This window comes from Rattus norvegicus, chromosome 10 (assembly GCF_036323735.1).
Source record: "Rattus norvegicus strain BN/NHsdMcwi chromosome 10, GRCr8, whole genome shotgun sequence".
NCBI lineage: Eukaryota > Metazoa > Chordata > Mammalia > Rodentia > Muridae > Rattus > Rattus norvegicus.
In genome coordinates, this window is record NC_086028.1 from 6,864,428 (window position 1) to 6,878,055 (window position 13,628).

General features: G+C 45.0%; 1 long non-coding RNA gene across 1 annotated transcript; it reads left to right on the forward strand.

Annotated features, from left to right (window-relative positions):
• The first annotated feature begins 10,518 nt into the window (after nucleotides 1-10,518).
• LOC134480649 (uncharacterized) lies at nucleotides 10,519-11,120 on the forward strand. The gene is made up of 2 exons (XR_010055294.1): nucleotides 10,519-10,696; nucleotides 10,829-11,120. It is a non-coding gene; the product is annotated as an uncharacterized LOC134480649 (long non-coding RNA).
• Nucleotides 11,121-13,628: the final 2,508 nt, after the last annotated feature.

Below are 13,628 nucleotides of genomic sequence, written 5' to 3' on the forward strand. Positions count from 1 at the left end.
GGAGATGGCTTCAGGCTGTAGAAACTAAGATAGACAATGTAAGGTGCCTCTGAGAAAGGGAGAACATGAGGAGCCTTTAGCATCCTGCTGGATGGCATGGAAGGTGCCAGAAAAACAAATATCACACATTTTCATCTCATCTGCAGAAGCTTGATTTTATGTAGGTGCATAATATCATATATGTATATATGTCATAGGAGGGAATACGGACAATATATGCTTACGAGAATATCCTTATGAATTCCAGGACTACGTACAATGAATATATGCCAATAAAAATTCAAATGTTGGGCAGGTATATGTGTGTGTATGTGTGTCGTGTGTGTGTGTGTGTGTGTGTGTGTGTGTGTGTGTGTGTGTGTCTGTACATGTGAGTGCATATGTGTGTGGGGGGCAGTGTTGGAGAGGTGTAAGTACTATCCTCTATGGTGATGACAATTACCACAGCTCAAATGCCACCTCGTGCAGAAAGCCCTTCCTGACAGCCCCACCCCCAAGCAGAGCTCCTCTCCTTCAGAACAGTCTTTCTGAGACTTTCATTCCTGCCTGTGTGCTCAGCAGTGAAGACTGTGTTCAATATGTTATAGCTTCTGTGATTTGCGTGGCTGTCTAAGAAAAGATCTGAGATAAAATGACACATGGGGGAAGATTTGTCATTCGCCCATGATTGTGCAGCTAACGAGTGGCAGAATTTTTAAAGTTCAAGGTGAGGAGTGGCTGGCTCCGGAGTCCGATCTCTTAACTTCCATTTCACCTTTCTTCCCTCAGGTGCTGCCATCCATAAATAAAGCTTAATTATGCGGTCTTAGACCCCACTCGCTAATGATGCCACCAATACACTTGATGTTTCCAAACCCCTAATTATCTAATCTATGAAAGAGTCTTCTAATTGATTCTGGTTCCAATCGATGTGAAATTGAGTAAAGAGACCCATACTATGGTTCTGTCACCAGCATCACAGGCTTGGTAGAGCCACACTGATGTAGGAACTGCTGGGCACAGCCGAGGCTGAGCTGGGGTTGCTTGCTCTAAGCTGGTGAAGAGTAGCTTTGTCATTTGTCTCATCTTCTTTAACTGGTTCCTTTACTGAAACTGTATGTGACCTACACCCATGATGACAGCCATGCAGCCCAGCGTCTCTGCCACCCCTGTACTTGGAGACCATTTGAAGATGCAGCTTCTGCAACAGGGTCTGTACACACCAAGTGAACACCATTTGTAAACTTCAGTGGGAGCCTAAGGAGAAGGCCTCTTGATGCAAGCCGCTCAACTCCACCATCTTATCTCCTATGAGCCAAGTAAACTCAAGGTAATTCTCTCTCTACACCCCACTCCTCTTGTCCACTAACAAGATGGTGCCCCCAATGACATGGACCAACTCTAAGGCCTAAATGAGTGGCCATAGGTAAAATAGATGACTTTCTAGGCTCCCAGGCACACATCATTCTCCATTGGCTTGTCCAGTTATAAGCTACAGAAAAGCACCCAAAACACATACGACTCCAATGGCTTCCATGGAGGGCAAAGGATCTCCGGTGGCCTTAACCTTTCCCGCCTCCCCTTCTTTCACCTCTCTCATACAAAAATGCCAAGTAGCTCTTCCCACACCAAGGAGGAAAGCATGTACAGTGGAAAAACACAGATTTCAGAGGCACACGGAGGGAAGACACAGATTTGTGTCTCCAAGAACTGTGACTCCCACTCCAAGTAACGCAACCTCTTTTAATATTCCCACACTGAGAATGAGAACAGGAAGTAAAGGGGAAAATGGCTGACACTCAGAGTCACACAGCCCCTGCTGCTGTCTCCCCAGATATTTTTGTCTTCTGTGAGACACTGTTTTCTTTGCAGCAATCTTCTCTCTGTGTCTCTTAGCCTCTGTTTTCTTCCCTGTGTGTGCCTATTCTCTGTCTCTTTCCACACATCTCTCTGAATGTTCCTCAGACTCAGGTCTTATATGCTGTGTCATCCCCCACCCTTCCCCTTCTTCTCACCTCTGCCCTTCAGACTTTTTTTCTTGTCTTTTTTGATAGAGCCACACTGTAACTCCTTCCCTAAATTTGTTTAGCCACACAAAGCTTTTGATGTCAAGCAACCCACAAAAATAAATTTAAAGCTAACCTCAGTGGAGCAGAGAGCATAGGACTGTATGGGGAATCTCCTGCCAGGTTGCTTGGGAGATGGCCCAGGGGCTCCATGACGACAGAACAGTGCTTGTGCTGCTGTCTCACTCCATGGTAACCACCTGCTGGTGCGTCACCATGAGGCAAATAGCACTGCTCACTTTCTTAGTGAACTAGAGGTCAGCAGCTGCCAGTGTGGAGTCTGGGGCTCCACGGGAGCAGAGTATCCCAAGGCAATTCCTCTGAATGCCCAATTTTAACTCAAAACACGAATTTAGTTGCTGATGGAAATCTATAAAGAATTAATTAGGGAGCTTCACGAACAGTCAAAATGAATAAATCTGTCACTATTGTGAAGACTCGTCCTCCCCGTCAGATGTGAAGGAGGGCTGTCAGAAGTCAGAAATAAAGGAAAACACCCAATAAACCAGTCTGCTGTCTAATCCCCTTCTCTCATTTGATGAAAGAAAATGGCTTGGGATTTGAAGGATCTGGATGCTAAAAATGTCCCCAGACCAAAAGGCCCACAAGCACAAGAGCAGCCACATCTCTGGGTTCACTGCCGGGCCAGCCCACAGCCTCCTGCCTGGTATAGAGTAGAAGCTAAAAATGTTTCTGGAAATGACTTAAGGTTCAAGAGGAGGCAGTTGGCAGAGATGAGGCGGAGGGCCCACACTTCAGTGCTGAATCTGGCTTCTCTCTACCACCCTCCTCTACCTCCTGTACAACAGGAAGTCACTGTGGAACAGCATCCAATCTGGATCCCCTCCACTTCCTGGAAGACAGAAAATAGCATATGGCAATGTTATGGCTAAATTATATGGTTAAACCGGAAGGTTCGGAACACAGGCAAAGTGCATAAGACGGTTTACACAGGGGGAAGACAGGCAGGCTGACAGGATAGCAAGAAGAAGGACAGGGCTGTGCAGAAAATGACACAGCATGTCTCCCCGCATCTGGCTCCCCCCTGAGGAGCATCCCTAAGGTGCACTGTCCTTTCCTCTAGTGAACTTCTCAACTTTATATGCGGTTATACCTTTATGCTGGTTCTGATCTACACTACCTCTGATCGTAACCTTCTAAACTCTGGGGAAACCACTGCCTAAGAAAGCCTCTGCTGCTCCAGGAAGAAGACCACACAGGCTGCCTCGGGGTGGGCAAGTGGGAGAGAAAAGGTAAACCAGGACCTGTAAGTCAAGATGCAATAAGAAGCAGTTTGGCTGTGTCACTAGCTCCAGACTGTCTGATTTTCTTTTCTTCTTTCTTCTACTTCCTGCAAGAAAGGAAGAGACTTATGGCACCAAATGTCTATTCTGAGCTCTGCAGGGAACCCAGAGCCAACCAGAACTCTAGGATCCCGGTATAATTAAGAGTTTGTACCAGTCTTCAATCCCACCAACAATGGAGGAGTGTTCCTCTTTCTCCACATCCTCGACAGCATCTGCTGTCACCTGAGTTTTTGATCTTAGCCATTCTGACTGGTGGGAGGTGGAATCTCAGGGTTGTTTTGATTTGCATTTCCCTTATGACTAAAGATGTTGAACATTTCTTTAGGTGTTTCTCAGCCATTCAGCATTCCTCAGCTGTGAATTCTTTGTTTAGCTCTGAACCCCATTTTTAATAGGGTTATTTGTCTCCCTGTAGTCTAACTTCGTGAGTTCTTTGTATATTTTAGATATAAGTCCTCTATCAGTTGTAGGATTGGTAAAGATCTTTTCCCAATCTATTGGTTGCTCTTTTGCCCTAAGAACAGTGTCCTTTCTGGAGTGCTCTCAGAAAATTGGACATTGAACTACCTGAGGACCCAGCTATACCTCTCTTGGGCATATACCCAAAAGATGCCCCAACATATAAAAAAGACACGTGCTCCACTATGTTCATAGCAGCCTTATTTATAATAACCAGAAGCTGGAATGAACCCAGATGCCCTTCAACAGAGGAATGGATACAGAAAATGTGGTACATCCACACAATTGAATATTACTCAGCTATCAAAAACAATGACTTCATGAAATTCATAGGCAAATGGATGGAACTGGAAAATATCATCCTGAGTGAGGTAACCCAATCACAGAAAAACACACATGGTATGCACTCATTGATAAGTGGCTATTAGCCCAAACGCTCAAATTACCCAGGATGCACAGAACACATGGAACTCAAGAAGGATGACCAAAATGTGAATGCTTCTCTCCTTCTTTAAAAGGGGAACAAGAATACCCTTGGGAGGGAATAGGGAGGCAAAGTTTAGAACAGAGACAGAAGGAACACCCATTCAGAGCCTGCCCCACATGTGGCCCATACATATACAGCCACCAAACTAGATAAGATGGATGAAGCAAAGAAGTGCAGGCCGACAGGAGCCGGATGTAGATCTCTCCTGAGAGACACAGCTAGAATACAGCAAATACAGAGGCGAATGCCAGCAGCAAACCACTGAACTGAGAACAGGACCCCTGTTGAAGGAATCAAAGAAAGGACTGGAAGAGCTTGAAGGGGCTTGAGACCCCATATGAACAACAACGTGCAACCAACCAGAGCCTCCAGGGACTAAGCCACTACCTAAAGACTATACATGGACTGACCCTGGACTCCAACCTCATAGGTAGCAATGAATATCCTAGTAAGATCACCAGTGGAAGGGGAAGCCCTTGGTCTTGCCAAGACTGAACCCCCAGTGAACGTGATTGTTGGGAGGAGGGTGGTAATGGGGGGAGGATGGGAAGGGGAACACCCATATAGAAGGGGAGGGGGAAGGATTATGGGGATGTTGGCTGGGAAACCGGGAAAGGGAATAACAATTGAAACGTAAATAAGAAATACCTAAGTTAATAAAGATGGAGAGAAAAAAAAGAGTTTGGCTTTGGAACACTAGCGAACTCAGCTCTACCCTAATTCGATTAGCCTGGGCTCATTCATGGGAAAAATGAAGCGAAGAATTGTATCCACATCATATAGTTTTATAGGGGTTAACTGAGAAATTCATCTGGAAATAGATACTAGCTATTGCCATTACAGCTATCATAAGTGAAGGGACCTGCCCTGGGAATTTTTGTTTGGTTTGGTTTTTTTTTTTTTGGGGGGGGTGGGGTTGGTTTTTGTTTTTTTTTTGTTTTGTTTTTTGTTTTTGTTTTTTTGTTTTTTGGATCATCATAACAACACACCAGAGACTGGGTGGCTATCTCAGTGGCTTACAGATGGCTGGCCACGTTGCCACTTCCTTGACAATCTCCTCCATGTGTACACACTTGTGATGCATGAATTGCATAAAAAGAGGGGTCAAAAGCTCCTCTTTTCTTGAAGACATGAGCCACATTGGATTAAAGCCCACCCTGATGGTCTTAATTGGAACTTACACATTTCTGCAAAACTCCTACCTTAAAACACCACGTCCTAAGGTCCTGGAGTTAGGGACTCAACCTGAGTGTGGAAGTTCTTAATGAAGACCACAACAGGGTCTCCCATACATTCATGTTTAAAAGAAAATAAAAGCTTGCCTTCCTACTGGCTCTGAACCGAGTTCAGCTCTTGTACGTTGTTTGACCTAAAAGTTTCCAACCTGGTCAGTAAGCAAACGAAAAGCCAGACATGTCTCTTCTCAATAGCATGAAAAACAGGACCTTGATCAAATCTCTTGTCCTCTGTCCTAATTAGGATTACTGTTGCTGCGATGGAGCACTATGGCCAAAGCAAATCAGAGAGGAGAGGGTTAACTCAGCGTACACTTGGCATTGCTGTTCTTGATTGAAGGAAGTCAGGACAGGAACCCAAACGGGGCAGGAACCTAGAGACAGGAGCTGAGGCAGAGGCCATGGAGAGCTGCTCACTGGCTCCCACCCATGCTTTGCTCAGCCTTTTTTCTTATAGAACCCAGGACCACTTCCCCAGTGATGGCCCCACACACAGTGGGCTGCACCCACCCCATCAATACTAATTAAGAAAATGCTCTATAAGTTTAGATACAGCCGGCCATATGGAGGCATGTTTCTCAATTGAGTCTTCTCCTTTCAGATGACTTTAGCTTGTGTCAAGTTGACATAAAACTACCCAGAACACCCTCTCTACTCCTCATTCAAGAGGCCTGGATTGGACCACAAGATCTTCAAAAAGTCATTTTCTGGAATTCTTCCTTTATAACTCCTGGAAATACTAAAAAGATACCCATATTCATATGGAATCACAAGTTCTCATGAAGAACAAGAGTCCACACTACCGCTTCTGGAGTGTCTTGTTTGGTGGCAGGTATGGCAGCCAGCTCTAGAAGCCTTTGACAAGAACAAACCAAAAATGGTCAGGGAAAGCTGCGCGCAAGCTCAAGGCCACATCACAGAGTCTATGCAAAGGTGGTCACAGTTGATAGACACAGAAAGCAATAGGGCATCAATGCTGACCACACCACAGGGGCAGTGGGAGGGGAAAAACCTTTCTTGCATTGTAACAGGGTGTGGGGGGAACCACTTGGAGGCCTACTCTCCTCCCACCTCTCTCCCTCTGACCCTCATACAGCTTGTCTTGTTTCCCCCTCTGCCCAGGACGTCTTTAAACAGGATCTTGGTAAGTGCAACATATATCACCAGTGTGGCCTCTCACCTCTGATTCAAAATGGAGAATGGCAGCCAAAGTGGGGCAGAACAACTTATTGGGGTGCATAAAAATATTTATCATTGCTTTTTAACTTTTATTTTTATCTTTCAGTTACACACTGGCACACACACGTATAATATTCAAAACACTCTAATGAATTACACACACAATGGAGCTCAGAAGCCATCGATCTACAACCAACACTAATTTGTAACACTGTCTTTTTCAGGGCCCATTGCTTTCTCACGCATCCTGGTTTTCCTCTGAGCTTATGGTTGTCACTATCGTGCTAAGTCAGCCTTGTCTCTTTTTTCTGTCTTGCTGGAGAGACAACAGTTAAAGAGAGATCTCATCCTGATAATGGTAAGATTTTATAATCACCTAAAGCCAATAGTAAAGACGGCATCTGAGAGAGAAGGAATATCAGACAAACAACACCTACCAAATCGGACGACCATACATTCATTTGCATTGCCCACCTCTTGCTCTGCTTTGAGGTGATGTATCTGTGGTTGTATGTCTCTCAGCACTCAGTCTCAAGGATCCTGCACCTCTCCATAGCTGCTTATGTCGTCCTAACATCCCCTGCACTGGTGCTGGTTGGTACTGGCTTCTGGTCCCAAAGATTCAATGACGTTCAGATATTGCCATGGGAAATAACTTTAGACAACCATGTTCTGATATCCTAATGGCCCTCCCTAGCAAGTCTCATTGCCAATATACATAATGGAACAGCCTTCACTTTCTCCACATAAGTTTGTTCCAAAGTCATCTTCCCACCTCTTCTGTGCCTGCCTTTTTTATATACCCTACCTAGGACAAACTGAAACCAGATTGTCTGTGGTGCTATATTGAGGCACATGAGTTCTCCATCCCTAAACTACAGCATTATTGAAACTCAGGGCTGGGTGAGTCTTTGTTATGCAGGACTACCCACACATACTTCCTCATGATGCTGGTAACAATCTTCCTTGAGTCATGACAACATAAAATATCCCCAGGTATCTTCACATATACCCTAGGTTGGGGACCGCAACCATTTTCTAGTTAAGGATTCCTGCCTTAGAAGTAGTCAAGAGGAAATAGAACATCCACTTCAGTTGGAACCCTGAAAAGATCCTTGTCTGGAAAAAATAATAAACACTGATATGGACTGAGGAGAGAGGGTTACATTCAACCACCAGTGGGATGTAAACTAGCACAGACACTATGGAAGTCAGTGTGAAGGGTCCTCAGAAGACGAAAATAGACCCGCCATTCACTCTGTAACTCCTGACCCATACACAAAGGATTCAAAGCCAGCATGCATATATGCATACATGCTTATTGCTGAACTATGATTGCTCAATGGCCTAGAAATGGAGTTAGACTAGAGGTTCATCTACAGGATGGGCAAAGAAAATATCATACATGCATACACACATACATGTATGCACGCACAAGCATGAACAAGCGCACATATACATACATGCACACACATGTGCACACCCACAATTGGATTATTTATTCTTGAATCACAAAGAACTAATGTATGCCAGTTGCAAAAAAAAACAGATAAAACTGAAGATCATTATGCTATCATTTGGACTCAGAAAGACTGCATATTTCCTCTCATAAGCCAAATCAAAAAAAGAAAAACAAGAGTCAAGGGACTATTAGGGAACAGACAAGGGGTGTGGGCACGCAAAGGTAACAGGTAAGGAGAGTTGGTCATGAGGTGTTGCACTCAGGTTGGGAAATGTCACAACGAAACCTCTGATCTCATACAACTAATATGTACTAACAAGAAAGGAATGACACCTTGCTTTTTAACAAATTTTTTTAAAAAACTGAAAATTACCATTGAAAAAATGTTTGTATTGAATGAAATTTGAGCGAAGTTGTAACAATTCTAGGATACCCTCCTGTTCTAGAACATCAAGGGATGGGGCGAGGGCTACAGCTTGGTTGGTAGTGTTTGTCTAATTTGTGCAAAGCTTGGTTTGACCTACAACACCACAAAAACCAGACGTGGTGTTGCATGATTCCAATTACTTGGAAGATGGAAAGCCCTAGGCCATCCTACGCTTCCTAGCTAACTGAAGGCCAACCTGGACTACCTGAAAACAAGTTTCAAAATTGGAGCAAAAGGATCATGGGAAGAAAGCCAAATGGAGACATTGAAAGTTCACCATTGTGATGGTGAATCGATTGTCAACTTGGCAGAATCTAGAATCACCTACAAGGTGAGCCTCCACTGTTAGGGGATTATCTAGATTCAGTTGGTAGATGTGAAGATTCATCTTAACCATGGGTGGCTCCATGTCATGGGCGGGGTCCTGGGCTGAGTACAAAGAGGAAATCCAAATGAAAAACACCAGCTCTCACCTCCTGTTTCCTGGCTGTGGATGCAAAGTCACAAACTCTGGCTGCCTAGACTTCCTGCCCCAGTGGACTACAATCCCAAGTTGTGAGTCAGAATGAGCCCTTTCTCCCTTAAGTTGCTTTGGCCGTGGTATCTTATCACAGCTACAGGAACAATAACTAACACTCAAATGGACTCAGGGCCATCAAGGCACTATGTAAGATTGTCTCTCGTCCTCCATGCCCTCCCATGGCCAACTCCTGCAGGAGTTTAGAGAGGTGAGAAGGGTGATGTTGCCTTGGGAGTTTGGAGTTCGTAGCAATGGAATATGATTTCAAAACATGGAGAGTGCGCACTGGCTGAGCGTCCTCAAAATGGCCCTCAGGATGGCTAGCCTTTTCGTGTAAGACACAGCCTTAGCTCCTAAACCTGATGCCACCTCACCACTGGTTCTATAGAATCCAAGGACCAAAAATTACTCACCACTCAGACAGGTTCTTTCTGCCTGAGACTAAGCATCCTCCTTATAGAACTACTGGAGAGATCTCAGGAGATGTAGAGGAGACAGTCAGTGTCACCGTCCACGTCCCCTTCCATGAACTCAGTCCTCATGGGCACTGTCTTCCCACAATGAGAGGTACAATCAGACACACTCCTTCACTTTGTGAAATGATGTTTGGTCTCAGGGCACACATGGATGACAAAGCTATTAGAAGGTGCTCCTGTCTGTTCCTCTTATTATTAAATACTCATCTTGCTAGACCCTGGAGACCTGGAACTTATTTTTCAGGCCAGTTCTTGTTCTAAAATGGACACCACTAAGATAATTAGACCTTGCCTTGAGGGCCGTCTTCCACCACCGCCCTCCTAGGTGGCCATTGTTTTCTCCAGCCTTCTTGCTAGAGCAAGTCCTCTGCCTAGCTGAGCCATATTTCAATTTAATTGTCCTGCCCATGACACACTCACTCTCTTGCATGCTGGCAAGAGAATGAATTAGGAAAGTTTCCTGTTCCCTCTCGTGGTCTTCTCCTCCCTTTTCCTATGTTTAGCTCCTGTGTGGGCACTTGGCTGGTGCCAAATACAACTTATGGCTTTAATTCCCATTTTCATGAGACATGTTCATTGCTGAGAGGGAAGCTCGGGGCTAGAAGATGCTGAAATGTAAACTCCCATGTCTGTCTCCCCTCTGTGCACTCATAGGGCTTGTAGCATTTGGGGAAAGATGTCTTCTACCAAGCATAGAGTAAGTGCTCCTCAGAAAGACTGCATACAGACAAAGGAATCCCCGTCCAGCTGTCTTGCTATTGTTTTCCCTTGGGCAACGTCCTCTGTCCATCTGCTGGTGGGCACAGGCAGCACAGATGTGGCTAAGACACCATTCTTGCCTTGAGAGAACAGAGTGGAAATGGAAGTGACATCATAATCTGGTATTGTACATGGGGCTTGAGAACACAAGAAAGACCTGTGGTGAGAAGCAGCCAGGTGACTGTTTCTGGAGCCAAAGTGTCACCTGTGTGGCTCACAGGAATGTGAATCTGGATAAGTTATTTCGTCTCCCCTGGGCCCTTGGAGGTGAAGCTTCGGATGTATTGCATAATCTATGTTCACTATTTCTGGGGACACTTGAACAAATGTCTCCTTCAGGGTGAGAGGAAATGCTAATAGCAAAGCATTGGTCACAGGGAAGTTGGATTTGGTGACCCAACTAAGCCTATTGTGGCTCCCAACAGTGACAAGGACTCGGTGACCTGACTAGGCATACTGTGGCTTTTTACAGGAGTGGAGTGCGGATGACTCGAAGGCAGCCATAGCAACAAAAGCTCACAACACCAAGGGCAACAGTTCTCGAAAGCTGACACCCTGGAACTCTCTGCATAACTTGCAAGCTACTCGGCGAGTCCATCTCCTCCCTTAAAACCTGTTCATGTGTCTCTAACCATGAGGCCAGACCCTGTGAATCAATGAAGCTTCAGCTTCCTGGGCGTGTGAAGTTTGAGTTCTTCCTGAGTTTCTTGGCTTCCTCCAGGATGGAATATTTCAGCTCAGAGTAAATTGCAATACAACACTTCTCTACTGTGCTGTTTTATCGTCCATATAACAGGGCCAGAATAGTCATTCCTTTGTGGAGCTGCGCTAAAGATGAAATCACATATATGGGGTGGGTGCTCAATAAGGCCAGCTGTTGTGTCAATGACACCACATGGCAAGACTTCATCTGATGATATCCTTTTCAGTATGGGACAAACTAAAGCTGGGATGGGTTCTGTTGCCTACGATTCTGCATCCAGTAAGTATCAAGCCTAAGATATGAAGGCAGCTCTGAAGGATGAAGCAGCCACCCAGGCTTTGGACTAGAGTTCAGTAGCTTTTGAGGACATAACTTGAGTGTCTGCCATGGGTCCTATGGTGAGAAGACAAGCAGAGGTCCAAGAGTCTCTAAGGTTTTGAGGTTTAAGCAGAGAGCCAGATCCAACAAGACCAGCTATAACAGCTGTTCACTTACATCCTCCCAGCATCTTCCAATCTCCTCATCCACACGGATGTGTCTTCTTCTTTATTTACCCTTGCTCTAGATCCCCTCACATCAGCAACCCATGCTAAGACAGCCTCAGTCATTGCAGGAATGCTAACCACACCCACTCTTCTCTCTCACAGTGGCTCTCCAGCCTATCACTTGACACAGCCACCTCTTGGCCATTGAAGCCCAAAGCTTGAAGAATTCACTGAATGCCCTTTGTCTACCACCTCCTGTGCCCAACCATGCTATCCTTACTCCTCTTCCTCCTCATCAAGCTTCACCTTGAAACCAGCAACGGATCCTGTTTGTGTTTTCCGTCTTCTCACTCCATATAGTGGTCCAGCCACGGGTCAGTGCTGGAGCCTCCTCCAGGTTCCTCATGGTTTGCTCTCACCCCACCACAGGTTATATCTACCTCAATACCAAAGAGCATCTAAGAACAAGGCAGATGGCATGTTCCCTAATCAGGAGGCTTCCAATGGCCTTTATTCCTCTTAATATTTTTATTTATGTGTATGAGTGTGTGTGCATGAGTGCATGGCACATGTGCATGGGTGTCTACAGAGGCCAGAAGGATTGGACACAGCTCTAACAGAGGATATAACAAAGCCACAGCGGCACTGGATGCAGTAGAATTGGAATTACAGAGGATTATGAGCTCATTAACCTGGTGCTATGAACCTTAGGTCCTATGGAAGAATAAGTGTCCCTACCCTCTGAGCCTTCTTTCCACCCTTACCTCTTTGCAAACTTATAACGAAATCCGCAACTCTTTCATTCCACCCCTAACTTTGACCTGTGCACTCAGGGACATTCATTCTGCCCCAACCATGTGAACCCTCTGTCCCATCAATTCTTTATCCTTGACACTTTTTGGTTTTCAGATATCTGCCTTTGTGTTGTTTTGAATGAAAATGGCCCCCACCAGCCCATAGTGAGTATCACTATTAGGGGGTATGGCCTTGTTGGAGGAAGTGTGTCACTGGGGGTGGACTTTGAGGTGTCAGAAGCTCAAGGCAGGCCCAGTGTCTCTCTCTATTCCTGCTGCCTGCTGATCTTCATGTAGGACTTCTGGCTACTTCTCCAGTACAATGTCTTCCTGTGTGCTGCCATGTTCCCCACCGTGATGATAATGGACTGACCCTCTGAACTGTAAGTCAGACCCAATTAAATATTTTTCTTTATAAGAGTTGCTATGGTCACGGTGTCTCTTCACAGCAATGAAACCCTGACTACAGCAGTCTCCTTCTTGTCAATTAAAGCATTCAAGCTTTGAGAAGATTTGGCAACAGTTTTCCTCTGACCTGTCTCCTATTTTTATACTTGCACTGTTTATACCACCAAGTTATATTTTTCATGTTTTAGTTTATCTCAGCTAAGCTAGAGAGCCCTAAGAAGAGAGACCTTGTCTGTTTTGTTTATCTATCTTCCAAACCCTGAATGCAGCCTGGTGTCTAGTATGTGAGCATTCAGTAAATATTTATACTTTAACTACATACAAATGAGAGTTTCTCAGGCTTTCACCCTTCCTCTCTCTGCATTCTCATCTCTTTAAGTTATTATTCACAGAATATGAATGTTAGTCATTTGTAACCAGTGGGCAAAGCCCTAGTACTCTTAGAGTGTAATGTAGAATTCTCAATTCTGCAATGTACCATGTGATGGAGCCTCGGAAATGTTTACCCTGAAAATGGCCCCCTGTCTCCATGAATACAAATGAAGAAGGGTCGCTTGACAATTACCTTCAAAGAATCTGCAGCATGTCTGTAATCACCGGCAGATTCTCCAGGCTCGGTCTCTGATGTGCGCCCCTAAATTCACTTCATTAGTTTTAATTATCCCTGCCATGAGCAAGCGAAGACTTTAGAGCTATTTTAGAAATGGAATTAGCAAACTTGGAGACTGGATAACTTCCTCCAAGGTGTTTAGCTCTAATTGTCCTCAAGTTGGGTAGAAACAAGGAGCAGCCACCTCTCCAGGGCTGGGTTCACATTGTGTGTTGGAGAAGATGCAGTCTGATGAGTCTCACCATTTGTCGGGGCTCATGAATACAAATCTG